Here is a 15,942-nt window from a genome sequence, read left to right on the forward strand (position 1 = left end):
CTGTGTCCAAGCCGCCTCTGAGGAAGGTTCCTGACTTTGTTTTAATAAGAACAAAAGGAAGACATACCTTTTTATTTCCCCGTTAAAAGAACTTGCTTTTGAAAGAAGAACTTTCTCTTTCTATTATATCCAGACTAAACAGAAGGTACTGAGGACTTTTGAGTTCTGGGAGTTTGCCAGTGAGTAGGAAATTCGAGTTCCAGTCACGACAGGCCACAGTGAGTAGACACGGCAAGAACTCTCGTCCTAGGATCTAGGTTCACAACCTTTTCCATCAACCATCTTGTGCCTCTCAGCTGCCACCATCAGGCAACGTCTTTGGTGGCCAGCCCCCTCCTCCCCAAAGAGACTGTCTGGAGGCCAGTGTAGCATTGGGAGCTCCTGGGATCATTCACATGTGTACAGATGAGTTAAATATTGAGGCTGTCTGTCTAGACAGCTCTTCCAACCCCCTTGCTTCCCCATGGGACCCGCCTTTATTCTCCTTCCATCCAGCTGTGGAGATGATTGACATTTTTGGAATCCTCGGGGACACAGTGCTTTCCAAACAGAGTCTTAAAGTGAGAGACGTGTCCAACCTACTGGGGGACTTTACTCCTAGGGAGATTTCACAAGTTAGTAACTGTTGTTACCCCAGTGGAGTCTCGCACAAAGAAATCGGATCCCAAAGCCAATGGTATCTCAATTATCTGGCTTGAAGAATGAAGAGTAACTTCCTATGTTCCAACTGGCTTCAAGTATATGAAGGTAAATTTTGTCTGAAATCTCTAGGGTTGTTTTCCTGGTATCAACTGGGTGGCTTGAGCCACAGGAGTGGACTATCTGATATCTCTAGAGATCAATAGTGTTTGTGGGATTGGTTTCTTCTGGGAATTGTAAGGGGACATTCTGCTTCTTCTTTTCTTCTTAGTTATACACGGCTGTCTTCTCCCTGGGCATCGTCACATTGTATTTTCATTATGCATAGCTATCTCTGTGTTCAAATTTCCCCATTTCATAAGGCTACTAGTTAGATCAGAGACTGTCCTAAGGGTCTCATTTTAATCGGAATGCCTCAGTAACAACACTTATCTCAAACTGCACTCACATTGGGAAGTACTTGGGATTAGAGCTTCCACACATTAATTTTTGAGAAGAGCGTAATTTAAGCTGTTCAAACTCTAAGCTGGCACTTTATAGTGCCACTTTTTTTTATAGTTTATGCCACTTTTATAGCCTCCCATCATCCCTGTATTGACCTACATGATTACTCCTTTAATATTTATTAAGGAAGTTGCTTTAACAAAATAGATTTACTTAAAGGATAACTTCATTTATAATATTAATAGAAAGCTAATGTCTTCAAAGTATCCACTATAATGATTATTAAAATTATATCAATCCCTCATTTCTCTGTTATCTTGGAATTTGTTCATGTGCTTTAAGAAGCATGGGGAGCTATGGAAGAACTTTGGACAAATAAATTAAGATGGGATATGATGCATTTAACTGGAAAGTTTATCGCTTATATGAATGTTAAGGAATGAAAAGCCTTGGGGTGGGTACAAGGGGTTTGTCCACTGACCCCACTGCTTTCCCAGCTATGACTTGTACATTAATTAGGCTGCTGAACAAATATATCAGGAAGAGTAACTGTGCCCTGGTGCTCTCCTCACCTCTATAACCAACATTCCATGGACTGATGATGTACTGTTGAACTCTGGAAGACATTGAAATTCTGAACAGAACAGTCTAGGAAATCACCACTTCATATGCAAGCATGTGTGCATGCATGCGTGCCTGCCTGCTGGTGCATGTGTGTGCATAAATTAAACCAATAGGTCAGTTGAGTCACTAGACAGTGGTTTGGGTTGCCCTCTCTTGCCATTACAAAGGGCCAATTCATGAAGTAGTTTTGGGTGAACTTTCACGTTCTTTTCTCCCTTCCCCTTCTCCACCCACTTCTCACCTCAGGCCTCTAAGGGGCTCAGCTGCAATGCCACCCTCCAAAGACACCTTTCTTTAGAGACATTAGGTACCTAAATAAATGCCTAGATAACTTGTACAGTTCTTCCCTTTCTTTTTGGTATGATGAATTCATATCATTTACCACATCTTATTTTTTTAATGGACTATTTTCTTTTTTAAACTTTTTATGGGTTCTTTGTGAATTTCACATCATGCACCCCAATCCCACTCATCTGCCCCTCTGATTGTATCTGCTCTCCACCCTTGCAACCTCCCCCACATCAAAAAAAAAAAAAATCTCATTGTGGAAGCTTCAGTATGTCAGTGTGTCCTGTCCTATACTCGTTTGTCCATACTCCTTTGCTTGCAAATGTTCATTGTGATGACTTTTTGGTCTGGTACTGAGGTTTCTGGCTTCTGCTACTCTATCAAAACTGGAATCTCACTGGTGCACCTCTCATATATCTTGTTGTTGCCATGTGTCATGGAGATCCTATAGCTGTGGATCTGTAGTGTAGCGCGCAGCCTCGCCGATAAGGAGCATGCCACACTTCAGGATTCTTCTGACAGCATTTATTAAACAGCTCTCTTAATAGTGAGGTGGAGGAAGGACCCTTAGCTCAGAAAGCCCGCTGCTTAAATAGAGCTTTGTGAGACGTGCAGATCCCTCATTGGCTCAAATCTTTCATCCAATTGTCATACTCTGTTTTTGCGCCACACGCAGGCGCATTCTCAAGTAAAGCTTCCGTGAAGAACCAGGAAGCAGAAGCCTGCGCCATCTTTTAATGGCGAATTAGGCTCCTCACACTGTAGGACTGGCCTTTTCATGAGCTCCAGCAGTTTATTGATGGGGTAGATGGTGCGGTAGGCCAATTCAAAGCCCTGAATCTAGACCTGATAGGTATCTGATATGGTCAGCCAGTAGGCTCTCCAGGTCTCATGGCCTTGGGGCTGGCTCACCGGCAGCCCCTACTAGGAAGGGGTAGCTTTACTGTGCTGCCCAAGGGAGGTGCAGGGCCTGCTCTCCCAAGGGATGCAACAGCTAATGGGCTGGGCCAGATCTCTTACTCTGAAGATCTTGGGACCAGCTCTTCTGCCTGTCTTTGGTGGCAAGGGGTACAAGGTGGACATGTCTTCTTCACCTATGTCACTGTATGGCAGACAAATTGCAGGGCCAACTCTCCCATGCTCACACCTTAAGTCAGCTCACCTGCACCCTTGCCAATCAGGGCCAGCTGTACTGTGCTGCCAAGGTGAAGTTCAAGGCCAGCTCTTCCTAGTGCTGCAGCAAGTGAGGGACAGGTACAGCTATCCTGTCTCATGACCCTGTCGGGACCAACTCTCCAGCTTAGTGTAGGTGGTAAGGGCAAAAGGGAGGGAAGGGGATCTCTCCCTCACCGAGGCCACTGCATAGCAGAAAAGAGGCAGGGCATTGTTGTTTTACTTATTTATTGATTTTTACTTTATGTACATTAGTGCTTTGCCTGCATATATGTCTGTGTGCCAGATCCCCTGGAACTGGAGTAACAGACAGTTGTGAACTGCCATGTGGTTGCTGGGAATTGAACCTGGGTCCTCTGGAAGAGCATGCAGTGCTCTTAACCACTGAGCCATCTCTCCAGCTCTTTATTGTGTCTTATAAGCACTGATTTGCTTGAGTAGTTACTTGGATGGCAGATTAGTTCATTGCAGTGTTTACCTTTTAAAAGTACAAACTATAACCATCTGGTTTACCATCCACCAACACACACTCAGCACTCAAAAATAATTGTGGAAAAGAAAATCAAAGGAATTGTCTTAGTAAGGGTTCCTACGGCTGTGATGAAACACCATGACCAAAGCAACTCGGAGAAGAAAGGGTTTATTAGGCTTACACTTCTGCATCACCTTTCATTACTGAAGAAAATCAGAACAGGAACTCAAAGAGGGTAGGAACCTGGAGGCAGGAACTGATGCAGAGGCCATGTTGGGTGCTGCTTCCTGGCTTACATGCCATGGCTTGCTCAGCCTTCTCTCTTTTAGAATCCAGAACCACCTATTCAGGGATGACACCTTCCACAATGGACTGGGACCTCCCCATCAATCACTAATTTTAAAAATGCCCTACAGGCTTACCTACAGTCTGATCTTATGAAGGCATTTTCTCAATTGAGGTACCCTCCTCTCAGATGACTCTATCTTGTGTCAAGTTGACATAAAACTAGTCAGCACAGGAATTAAATAATAATACATTGATTGGAAGAGTGATGTAAAGGAAAGAGAGGAGGTGGAGAGAACAGTAGGGGCAGAAGAGACAAAGGCGGGGTAGGAGGAGACCATGGTACTGGAGGCCCAGTGATCAGTCAGAATTTTACCTGAGGTGTGGATATGAGAATATGGAGACATCTTTGCCTCTGCTCAAGACCTTGCCCCCTCCCCCCAATAAGAATTTTTTCCCAAAAGAATTTCTTCTCTTCTCTTACTCCAACTGGTTCTCCGAGGAGTAAAATCAGCGACTTCATTTTGGTGATCATGTGCTAGCATCCGCTGACAAGCCATTCTGTGCTGTGTAGAGATCAAAGCCAGGGAACTAATCTCTGTGTTTTTCTCACAGGCCTTTGAGCTCAGCACAATGAGGTGCTACCCATGGTTTGTTAGGAGGCGATTTATTGGCCTAACCCATTTCTCCATGTTCATCTTCTTCTCATGCTCTAGATGAGGCATAATGAGGATGCTTAGTGGGCCTCCATCAGAGCATACTCTATTACAGCATGGCCAGTCATGACCCAGCTAGTTACTGGCTCTTCCAGAAACCTACCAGCTGAAGGGAAGAAAAGATACCACCTGATATGAGCCCTACTTCCCAGCCCCAAAACTCCACTCACAGACCATGTGGACCTCCAGCACACCTCATAGATCAGAACTATCACAGGAGGTGCAGAGAGAAGAGGCCCACAGGTCCATGGGTGAGGTCATTTTGCATGGACCTGGTTCAGCAAGCATCACTTTCAGGAGGCTTCTTGTTACAATGCACATCAAGTACACTCCAAGCAGATGTCCCCGTCAGACACGGAGAACATTACTAAGGATGTGAAATGTTCCCAGCGTGGCTTGCTACAGCACTTTATGGGATGTGAGAATGGCATTTGTAATTGTTAGGAATTTGGAAAGGCTTCTCAGAATGGAAGCTGCCCGTGTCTCCTGAGATTCTCAGAGCTGTTCATATGGCAACATTTGCATTAGTCATTCCAGATGTGAGAGCCTTTCCTGATACATACATGAGAGAGATTGAGGGTATTTCATAGAGAGAAAATGATCTGTAAAGGGTGATGGGCAGAGGAACCTAGCTCCTCCTCAGTCCCTCCCTGTCATCAGAGAAAACAGTATCTTCTCTCATCTTGAACACCCTGGCACTTACAGCCTCTTTTGTTTCCATCTACTATTTAGGGCGACCCCTCAGTTAGATTGTCAGCGGGGAGTCCCGTTTATGTCTTACTCGTCTGTGTATCACTACATCACCCAACATCTTGTGCTAGAGACGTTAGAAGCAATTTCGTTTTAGCTCTTTAGTAATTGGTACATTCCATATGGTAAAAAGATTGCATATTTGGGAACCTGAAACTGTAGTGTGCTGCTGTGGGCCAGGGAATATTTGGGGATCTTATAGCACTAAGGATGGTGGAAATGGTACTAATACCATGCAAATTGCTAACAGTTATGACAGCTGACGTGCACCGAGTGCTTATTCTATGCAGAGTGTCATCTGCATATTGGATGCATCTAATCTTGATTTTCCTGATAGTAACCCTGATGAAGTATTATGATTTGCACCCATCATTATTATTAAATTTTTATTATTAAAAATATAAACATTTAAAATATAAAATATTTTATTCATTTTTGAGGATTTTATACAATGTAATTTGAATGTATCATTTCCAATTCCTCCCCTTAACTCCTCCTGGATCCACTTTTACCTCTTCCCACCTTTTCTGTGAAAAAAAAAAAATCTACCAAGTTCAACTTCTGCTGCTCATACAGTATGGGTGTGGGGCCTTGTCCTGGAATGTGTTCTCTGGGATCTATAACTTACTCTCCCTTCCCCAGAAGCCATTTACTTTCAATAGCTCCTTTGTTAAGGGTAGGCCTTGTGACCCCCTCCCCATCCCATGCTAGAATATTGATCTTGTACAGGTCTTGTGTAGGCAGCCACAGTTGCTCTGGGTTCATAAGTGCAGTGGTCTGGTCATGTCCAGAAGGCATGGTTTTGTCTTGTTCTTCCCTTACCTCTGGCTCTTCTAAATCATGTTGCATCCTCTTCTATAGTGGCCCATGAGCATAAAACATTATTCATTTGTATATGTCTATGTATGTGTATGAGTATGCATATGTGTATGGGTTTGTGCCTACATGTGTGCTTGTTCCCACAAAGGCCAGGAGAAGGCATCACAGCACTTGGAACTGGAGTTACAGGTGGTTGGGAGCTATCCAAAGTGAGTGCTGGGAACTGAACTCTGGTCCTCCGAAAGAGCAGAATGTGTTCTTCACCACCGAGCACTCTCTCTGCCTTGTAAGCCCATCTTTCAAATGAAACACTAAAGAAAAGAATAGCTGCACTGTGGGTTCTGACTTTAAGAGGGTCACACCATGAAGGCATGTCACAACATAAAATGACGGTGATGATGCTAGATAGTTATAACAATTTAAAAACAGCTTTAAGAAGACCATAGCAAGACTAACGAAGGTGTGCCACCTCCATCAGTGGGAGTTATGTGTGCATGTTTAAGAGAGAGAAAAGATGCAATTTAAGTGCACTAGGGGATCTTAATCAGATGAACAAGGGCTCCTCTTTTGCATAAATTTCATGAGCTTGATTCAGTAGTGTTGATGAATGTTTAACAACTACATTTCCAGGTGTGGTTTCTGATGACTGTGGGCTTATGCTTTCTCTAGCATTAACGAGTAAACGAAGGTGACATAAATAACGAACACATATGTCACGAGCTGATTTGTTTGTGAAGGGTAAACCTCTTTGCTACACTGGGTGATAGTTTCCAAACACTGGAGTAATGCTTCTTCAAGCTTCCCAACAATTCCCTCAAGCTTTGCACTAGGTAGCGGTAGTGTAAAGACACTACACGCAAAACCCATTTCAAGTTAAATGTGCTTTGCTTTTCTATGTCTAGACCCAGTGTTAGCAAAGTATAGCCCATATCTGACTGGCTTTTCCTTTCCTATTTAAATACACACACACACACACAGAGAGAGAGAGAGAGAGAGAGACAGAGAGAGAGAGAGAGAGAGAGAGAGAGAGAGAGAGAGAAGAGAGAGAGAGAAGAATTGACAAAGTCCATGCCAAGTAAAACATAAATTATTTACTAGTTAGACATTTATAGTAAATGTTTGTTGACACTTATTCTATACAATGAACAAAATGATAATTAGCCTTGATTTCTGAAGCACTGTTGATTTCTGTGGTATAAACACTTCCTCTATGGCTATTTTGAAACTAAAACTATAATTATGTGAAGTTGGGAAGAATGTAGTCCAGAACTTCAGGATCATGTTTCTACCTCAAAAAACACAGCAATCATTAATCTCAGCAGCACATATAGTGGAAAAACACGGTGAAATAATTAGGGATTGAGGGGCTTAGGGTAGTTAATAGCTATTATAGCTTAATTTGTTCTATTATAAGTTTACATAGTTTTAGTTTTTATGATTACAATTCTTAATAACTACCTCAAAAATTCCTGAACTTACAATACTTATGTCTTACAAGCAAAAGTAAGATGGCTCCAAAACAGTACACAGTGATCACAGAAGCATCTGTTGACCTTTATTAATGGATGCTAGATGCTCTGTGGATGTCTTATGATCCAGGCAGGTCTTTGAAAAGGATGTTCACTTCAGCTTTGTTTATAACAGACAACTTATTTTAAAATATATATAAGTACCCACTGTTAAAATATATTAAATTCTGTATATTTAAATTGTGGGATATTTTTTATTATGGAACATATATTATGCTACATTATAATGCAAAATATAATTCATTATCTAGTTCTATAGACATCCAAGAGGATAGATGTCAAAAATAAAATTTTGGAAATGGAAGTGCCAGAAGAAAATATGTTCAGATGATGTAATTGATGCTGGTTTAAGAAACAAAAGGTGGTGCTCACTTTTGTAGCAAATATACTAAAATTGGAACGATACAGAGAAGACTAGCGTGCATGGCCCCTACACAAGGATGACACACAGATTCATGAAGCATTCCATATTTTTAGCACCCTCATAGAAGCAGAGGGGTGGGGGATGGGATGGGGGGGGTTCCAGAGGGGAAATCGGGAAAGGGGTTAACATTTGAAATGTAAATTCATAAAATATCCAATAAAAAGAAAGGAAAAAACAAAGGGTGTAGGGGAAGGGCGGTGGCTTAGTGGTGACCACGCAAGCAGGAGTGTAGGAGGAACTGCAGGCCTCATTGACAAGACGGTCACCGCCTCTGTATAAACATTAGTAAACAGCGAGTGGGGTCTAAGTGAATGAGAACACAAATACATATCCTGATAGCACAGCGCAGTTGAGAACTTGCTTACAAATCATGGCAGCTGAATGGTGAAGTCTCCAAAGACATGCCAAGTTACTTAATCAATGGGCGGATATTTTGACTGGAGACTTTGTCTAGTTTTACAGGACAAGCTGTACACTAGCTGTCCTCTGCAACCAATCTTGTCAAGATGTGAACTGTCACGCAGCCTTCCCATGGCCGTGCTTGCTGGGAAAGCCCTGTCTGTCACTAAACTGAACTTCCCTCTTTTAAGATAAAAAGTGCGAAGTAGGTGGAGTTGCTCATCTTCCTTGAGGCCTAGACCTGCTTCTTGTTATCTGACAACTTTCAAACTGGGGATAGGATCTCTTAGCCACTTGGAAAAAAAAATGTTATTTGCCATAGTTACATCAGTTGAGGCTACAACTTTAACCACTGGAGACCCATCCATTCTGGGGTAGGGGTCAGGTGGGGGGAGTTCAGCTATGGCTTGAACGATTCCCTCAAAAGTGAGCTGACAAGTTCATAAGAGCTCATAATAACCGCTTATTCCTGGCCAAATCAAAATGCAAAGAAATAGAGGAGTGGGGAGAAATGTAGCAGGCATTGTTTCCCACTCACAGTACTCTCTTCAGCTTATCCAAATCATCACCAGAGGGTTAGAGTAATGGTCTCATTCTGATCTGTTTAGATTCTTGTCCACCATCTTTGATAAAGACTTTATGAATGTCTCTGGACAAGTTCTAGTGTATCTATCGACTTTCAAACACTCTTGGCAACCAGTCCATTGGACTCAGAGCATTCTACCCACAAAATAATTTAATTTCAGGGATGTATTGCTGACCCTGAAAACTTGGAAAGGATCAACATCAGTCCACTTTAGATGGATTTTTGACTCCTGGGATATGTTGAGAAGGGTCAAAGATCTTCCTTCCTAAAAGTGCTTGAACTCCAGATAGTCATCCTTTAAAGTCTTCAGGTCTCAGCAAGGTTCTCCTTGCAAAAAAAGTGTCGGCTCCTTGCTGGCAAGTCTAAGTGAGAGGAGAGTGGTCCAGTCCCAGTCCCGCCAGGTCTTTCTGGGTCTGAGCAGGTAGTGAGTGTCAATGGCACAAAAGAAACACACCAGGCCAGGAGTCTTGTTGAAGCAGAAACTCAACTTTAATGTATCAGCTTCTCACTTAAACTCGGAGCATAGGGAGCAGGAGTTTTGATGAGGTGAGATGACATAGGGGGCAGGGAAGGGTGACAGATGGTATGGGGTGACTGACAGGGCCAATGGCAAAGCTCTACATCAGCAACAGTGGGGCAGAGGCAGGGCCAAATGGGTCTTGTTGAGTCGCCCCGGTATGGAAGTGATTGAGATAGGTCTCAAAACTTGAGCCAGGCTTGGGTTTGTCAACAAGGCCCAAATCAGGGCTGAAATGGGGCCCAACAACAAAGGTGTCAGTTCTAGGGTAAGAACTTTACATGTATCTTCTCTCTTAGTGTTCAGAATGACCACAACAGTGCATATGTTCCATGGCACTGAGAGGGCAAAAGGAATCCAGACAGGCAAAGCCACTTTCCAAAGCCACATTATTTGTAAGTTATATCTAAGACTTGAGACTTCAGAAACATCGATAGCTTCTGTCTATCCAGTTGGAGCTGCCTCACACATTATTTCCATGCTGTGTCTCTTCTTATTTATTCCCCTGCCTCTGAATTTTTTCTTGATTGCTTTAAACATTTATTAAGCTAGTAGAAGATGGTCATTTCTAGGATACCAATTTTAATTGGATGAAAAGCAAATCTTTTCTAGTCCTCAAGTATTATTAAATAGTATATACAAACCAATAAATACAGTATGTGAATATTAATCAGGGTCTTCCAAAGAAGAACAGTACACACACACACACACACACACACACACACACACACACCCCACAGATTGATGATAGGAACTGGGTCATACAGTTTTGGGAGGGGGCCAAGAAATTCCATGATCTGCAATCTTTGAATGGTGGTTATTATACTTCAGTCTGAGCCCCAAAGCTCAAAACAAAAAAACACTAATGTCCTAGGGAATGTTCTTGCTCAAACAGAGAACCAATACCCTTTCTATGATATTGTATTTTGTTCAAGCTCTCTATGGATTAGATGAAGCCTACATTTATGGTGACGATAATCTTTACTCAGACATCCTGATTGCTTTAAAAGTTTATTAAGCTAGCAGAAGATGGTCATTTCCAGGATACCAATTTTAGTTGGATGAAGAGCAAGTCTTTTCTATTCTTTCATTCAGTCAATTATTCTCTTCCTGAGACGTTCTTAAAAACATATTCAGATATGATTTTTTACCAGCTATCTGGATGCTTCTGACCTTTTAGTTTCTATTGTCAACTTGACACACTCTGAGTCACCTGGGAAGAAAGAACTTCAACTGGAGAACTGCCTTGATCAGATTGGTCTGTGGCCACAAACGTGAGAGAACATTTTGATTGACATGGAGGGCCTAGTCACTCTGGATGGTACCATTCCTAGGCAGGTAGGCCTAGGCTGTATAACGAAGTTTGCTGAATATGAGCTAGGAAGAAAGCCAGTAAGTAGCATTCCTTCATGGTTCCTGCCTCTGGGTTCCTGTCTTCAGTTTCTGCCCTATCTTCCCTCAATGATGAACTATTACTCAGAAGTATTACTTAGAAGTATAGAACTATTACTTAGATACTTTACGCATCTAAATTGTTTATGGTCATGGTGTTTGTTACTGCAACAGAAATCAAACTAGGGCAGAAATTGGTACCTAGAGTGGTACATATCATTGGTGTGATGGAGTTGACTATATTGTTTTTAAAAGGATCATGGAGGTATTTAAGCTTTGAACTAGAAGTCATGGAGTGTTCAAAAATGAATGGTCTGTTGTTTAGGAATTTGGGAAAGATGAAATAAATGAAAACCATAGCGGGTTGGCTTGTGAAGTTTTGAGGGGAATAGAAGATTCTATCAGGGCCATTTATGATACTTTGAATAAGATCTGTGATTGGCACAGAGGTCAGCACCACTGAAGTGAAGCCTTCATTAGGACAATGGATGCTGGTGATGCTGGACTAAAGATTCAGCTCTGATTTAGTAGCAAATCAGAATCATTTTAGTGAAATTGGGAAGTATTCAGAATCAACCTACAGGGTTTTTCAAGGGGCCAAAGCTACACACCAAACTAGTAGCAAAATTTGGCAAATAGTGTCTAAGAGTTTCTTGCCTGGTGCTGGTTTTGAAGTCAGGAGAGATGCAGGATTGAAGGGTTTGTGGAGAGCAACTAAGGCTTGGCACAGTGTGGCAGAGTTGGAGTTTTTCACAAGAGGTCAGGAGAGGCTGCTGGTGATGGTGCAGTTTAGTTGAAGCACAGACTCCAGGGTATCAGTGATACCAGAACCATGGACTGTCTGACAGGGGTAACAGGAGACTGGAGCCTGCCTATACCTACCAGACAAGCTGTGTGTGCTTCAGATGGCAGAGCCAGAAAAGTGGAGTTCCCCAAGTCTTCTGGCTCCAAAAAGATCAGGAGTGAATCCCAGATACTGGACATTGAGTTACAGGATGTTGAACTAAACTGCTGGACTTTGGTTTTGCTTAAGTGTGGTTGCCTTTAAGCTCTGGTTCTTCCCTGAGATAAGAAGCATATGACTTGTATTTTCCCACAGAGAAAAGATGACTTCTTGATATCACACACACACACACACACACACACACACACACACACACACACACATTAGATTTATTAGAGTGACTTACAAGCTGTTGTCCAGCTCATCCAACAATGGCTGTCTACCAACAGAAAGTCCAAGAATCCAATAGTTGTTCAGTTAGAGTTCATCCATGATGCTGGATGTCTCATCTGATCTTCAGTACCGGCCAGGATCCAGAAGAGGTAGCTGGTGGAGGAATGGATTTGCCAGTGAGAGTGAGGGCAAGCATTCAAAGAGCTTCCTTCTTCCATGTCCTTTATATAGGCTGCCAGCAGAAGGTGTGGCCCAAATTAAAACTAGATCTTCCCTCAGAAGATCCAGATTAAAGGTAGATCTTTGCATTTCAAATGATGTAACTAAGAAAAATCCCTCCCAGTGTATCCAAACGTTTGGGGTTTGATTTAGGTCATTCTAGACGTAGTCAAGATGACAACCAAAAATACTTATCAGAACCATCCATCAAGTTTTTTTTTTCTGCTTATGTCCATTGGAGCTGGGTTTTCTGAATCATCCAGGGATGATATTTTTAATTTGTGAATGGATTTTTTTTTTTTTTTTTTTTTTTTTTTTTTTTTTTTTTTTTTTTTTTTGGTAAATAAGAACTATGTTATCCCTAGGAGATAACCAAAGACCTCCCTCCCCAAGAACTTTATGATCCTTCAAAATGGACACAAATTCAGGATTTAGCTTCTTCACAAGAAATCTCCTTTGACATCTGTTTCTCAGAGTTTGTACCTATCCCTGTGTCAGGTGACCTCTTTGCCCAGTCCAGTCCGTGTTCCTTATGCCAACAACATCTCATACAGAATTCCCACGAGGGAGAAATGGAGTCATCTGAGTCCCAGCCCTCAGCACTGCACTCCATCAAACTGAACAGTGCACTGAGTTGATTTATGAGATAAGGTTATTAATGCTTGTAAGAACTCCCGCTGGAAAGAAAATTATCTGTATAAACAAAGTGTTATTATGGGAATTAGGGGGAGTGCATGTGGGAAAGGTCATTAAATTTAGAGAAAAAAAAAAAAAACCATACAAACAACCTGGTATATCAGTCTTTCCTAAACCACTAAGCTCACATGAGGGAAAGTAATATCTCTATATCTCACAGGTTTCTCTTTATTAGTCTCCTCTCCTCTTAGAAGGTGACAATCTCACATGCTAAACTACCGAGTGTTTTAAATTAGAGGTAATTTCTAAAATATAACTTGTGAAGTCTAATTTTTCAAAGCAGGTTCAATTAGAGATTGCCTTGTAATACAGTACAGACATCCGAGTCCCTGGGGCATCATTTTCTCTTCCACAAATGAAAGACAAATTATTTTCCTTTGCTTCATTTGACAAAATCTGATATTCTTCACTCTTTCTCTTAATGAGGGGGATGCATAGCACACACTATAGAGAGACATACCTTTATAAATATGCTTTACAGGCTTTGGGTTAAAAAAAATAAATTCCCTTAGGTTATTAGCATGTGTTAGAAATATTTTGTGAGTGAGGGCCAGCTTCCTCCCATGGAAATCATATTAGTAAACATCCCATTAAGATACTTTACTCAAGTTTAGTCCCCTGAGCCGCATGACTTTATTCTTAACAAGGATTTTGACAGCTTTGCTCAGACTACTGACCTATATTCCCCAAGAACATAAGTAACAGAATGTGCCTTTGATTTCCTTCATAGTCACACTTGAAATCTTCAACTATGGAACTTACAGACAACGATATAACAAGTAATGTTCTCAAAAGCTGCAGCTGGAATTTATAATCAGATACAAAAGAGTAAGATAGTGGTGGGGTTATAGTCAGGGTCTCAACGGCCCTGGATTTTTGCCTTGGTTACACAGCTACTTCCATAACACCTCTAAGGATATTTTTATACAAAAAAAATACAAGGGGATTTGACCCCAAATACCAAGGTAGAAGCCACGCAATGTCGGCTAGAATCCATAAACAGACCCTGTAGCCAAGTGAGACAGGTTTGAGTGGACGAGAGCAAATGACAAGGCTAACCTGTCTCTACAAAGTCCCGCTCCTGGGCGTACTCACCTCTGCAAAGGCTTCAGGGTCTAAACACCAAACTGGACATTCTCAGGATCTAAGGGAGAAGAAACATTCAAATGTGAAGTTAGTAGTTCTTCCACTACAAGAGTTCAGGCCAGTCTAACAACTAGATGGAAAAGAAATGAATATTTGGGGGGAAGATCAGAAGAACCAATGAACGTCTTCATTGTTAGGAACTGAAAGTGCGAAAATCTTTCATCCCTAAACATTGTAGGCATTAATGTATGTTTCTTTGGCTTGTATGGGAGACTGACTTGCTTTCTTGATGTTTTATTTTATGTTAGATATAACTCATAACCAACTGATGAGTTTGTATTCACAGTACTGTTGAGCTGCAATGTGTGGTAAGTCCTCCAAAACTATTTACATTCATGCAAGCTGTGAGCAGCTATTGTTTCGTTGTCTGGAATCCTTTAACATTTGCCCCAGCCCTTACACCTCAGTTTTTCCCATTTTAATACCACATGCTTCCAGTGGAGGTATCTCTGTGCCTAACATGGGGTATGTGTGTTGGGGGAGAGGCACTGTTACAGGCCTAGCTTATGAAAGTCCCAATCTAATGCTATTGTGTAATTAAATTGAGAGTAGTATATGGACTGACCTAGCCGATCAGAAGACATTCCATTTTTTTCCCATAAATTCTAGAATAAAGACATCCTCCTTTTCTTTGAATTTCAGCCTAGACTCGTCCAGTCTGTGCACTGACAGCACTTACCTTTCAACCATGAGGGGGAGCTGCCAAGAATGGAGAGCTTTAAAAGGTATAGAGAAAAACTCAGTTCTAGTGACACCATTTGGGCTCTGTATTTTGCTCTATCTAAATTTGTTATGTCTTTGGATTGTTTGGTGTATAAAATCCAATAGACATCAATCCATACTTAACCAATTTGAGCTGAATTTTTACCTTTTGTAGAAAAATAAATGGCATAAATACAAATTTCATTAAAAAAAAATAACTATGCAGGGCAAACCAATGAAGACGAGTCTGTAAATTCCAGCACTAGTAATAAAATTCAGAGCTAAACTTTATTGAGTACTAACACTGGGGCAGGCAGCATTTTAACTCAGTTATATGTCTTAGCTAATTTACACTTAGCAACAAATCCATCCGGCATGCATTATCATTCTATATTTTACAGACGAAGAAAGTGTGCCTCGATTAAAAGGTCAAGTGGACTATGCAAGATCATTCCAGAGTAAAGTGATGTGGGGATGCGACTCCAGGCAATCTGATGCCAGAACTTTAAGCCTAGCTGCAGAATTCTACTACTAGGATGTCACTCTCCACCCCAGCATACTTTTCAAAAGCTAGCCTAACAGTGCCCGCCTCAGAGAGCACATGAATGCTTTAAAAGACAGAAGATATGGTGTGAATATGAAGAGTCTCATAAAAAAAAAGTATGCATCTTTTAATTGGCAATACAACTAGAGAATACTTTCTTTGTCCAGAAAAATATTTTCATGCCTTTAAGCATGAGACATGAGCACTGCTCTGCACTTTGAAGTCCCTTTCCTGTGTGATGTCAGTGGGGAAGGATGTGTCTTTGTGATTTCAACCTTCTACAGCAAAATACCTTAGAGTGGTTAATTTATCAACAGTAGAGACTTATTGCTCTCCGTACCGGAGACTAGGAAATCCAAACACCTAGAGATTTGGTGTTTAGAGAGGCTCCATCCTCCTGG

General features: G+C 41.5%; 2 long non-coding RNA genes and 1 other non-coding gene across 3 annotated transcripts in view; 2 read left to right on the plus strand and 1 right to left on the minus strand.

Annotated features, from left to right (window-relative positions):
• LOC117711288 (uncharacterized) overlaps window positions 1-15,942 on the plus strand; it is a 21,242-nt gene continuing 5,300 nt past the window's right edge. Inside the window, exon 1 of the long non-coding RNA XR_004607120.2 lies at window positions 1-747. This is a non-coding gene — a long non-coding RNA (uncharacterized LOC117711288). The remainder of the gene's footprint in view (window positions 748-15,942) is intronic.
• LOC117712257 (U6 spliceosomal RNA) lies at window positions 8,104-8,214 on the plus strand. The gene has a single exon (XR_004607305.1). It is a non-coding gene; the product is annotated as a U6 spliceosomal RNA (small nuclear RNA).
• LOC143442838 (uncharacterized) overlaps window positions 14,171-15,942 on the minus strand; it is a 13,976-nt gene continuing 12,204 nt past the window's right edge. Inside the window, exon 4 of the long non-coding RNA XR_013111367.1 lies at window positions 14,171-14,293. This is a non-coding gene — a long non-coding RNA (uncharacterized LOC143442838). The remainder of the gene's footprint in view (window positions 14,294-15,942) is intronic.

Source organism: Arvicanthis niloticus, chromosome 6 (assembly GCF_011762505.2).
Source record: "Arvicanthis niloticus isolate mArvNil1 chromosome 6, mArvNil1.pat.X, whole genome shotgun sequence".
In the NCBI taxonomy this organism is placed as follows: domain Eukaryota; kingdom Metazoa; phylum Chordata; class Mammalia; order Rodentia; family Muridae; genus Arvicanthis; species Arvicanthis niloticus.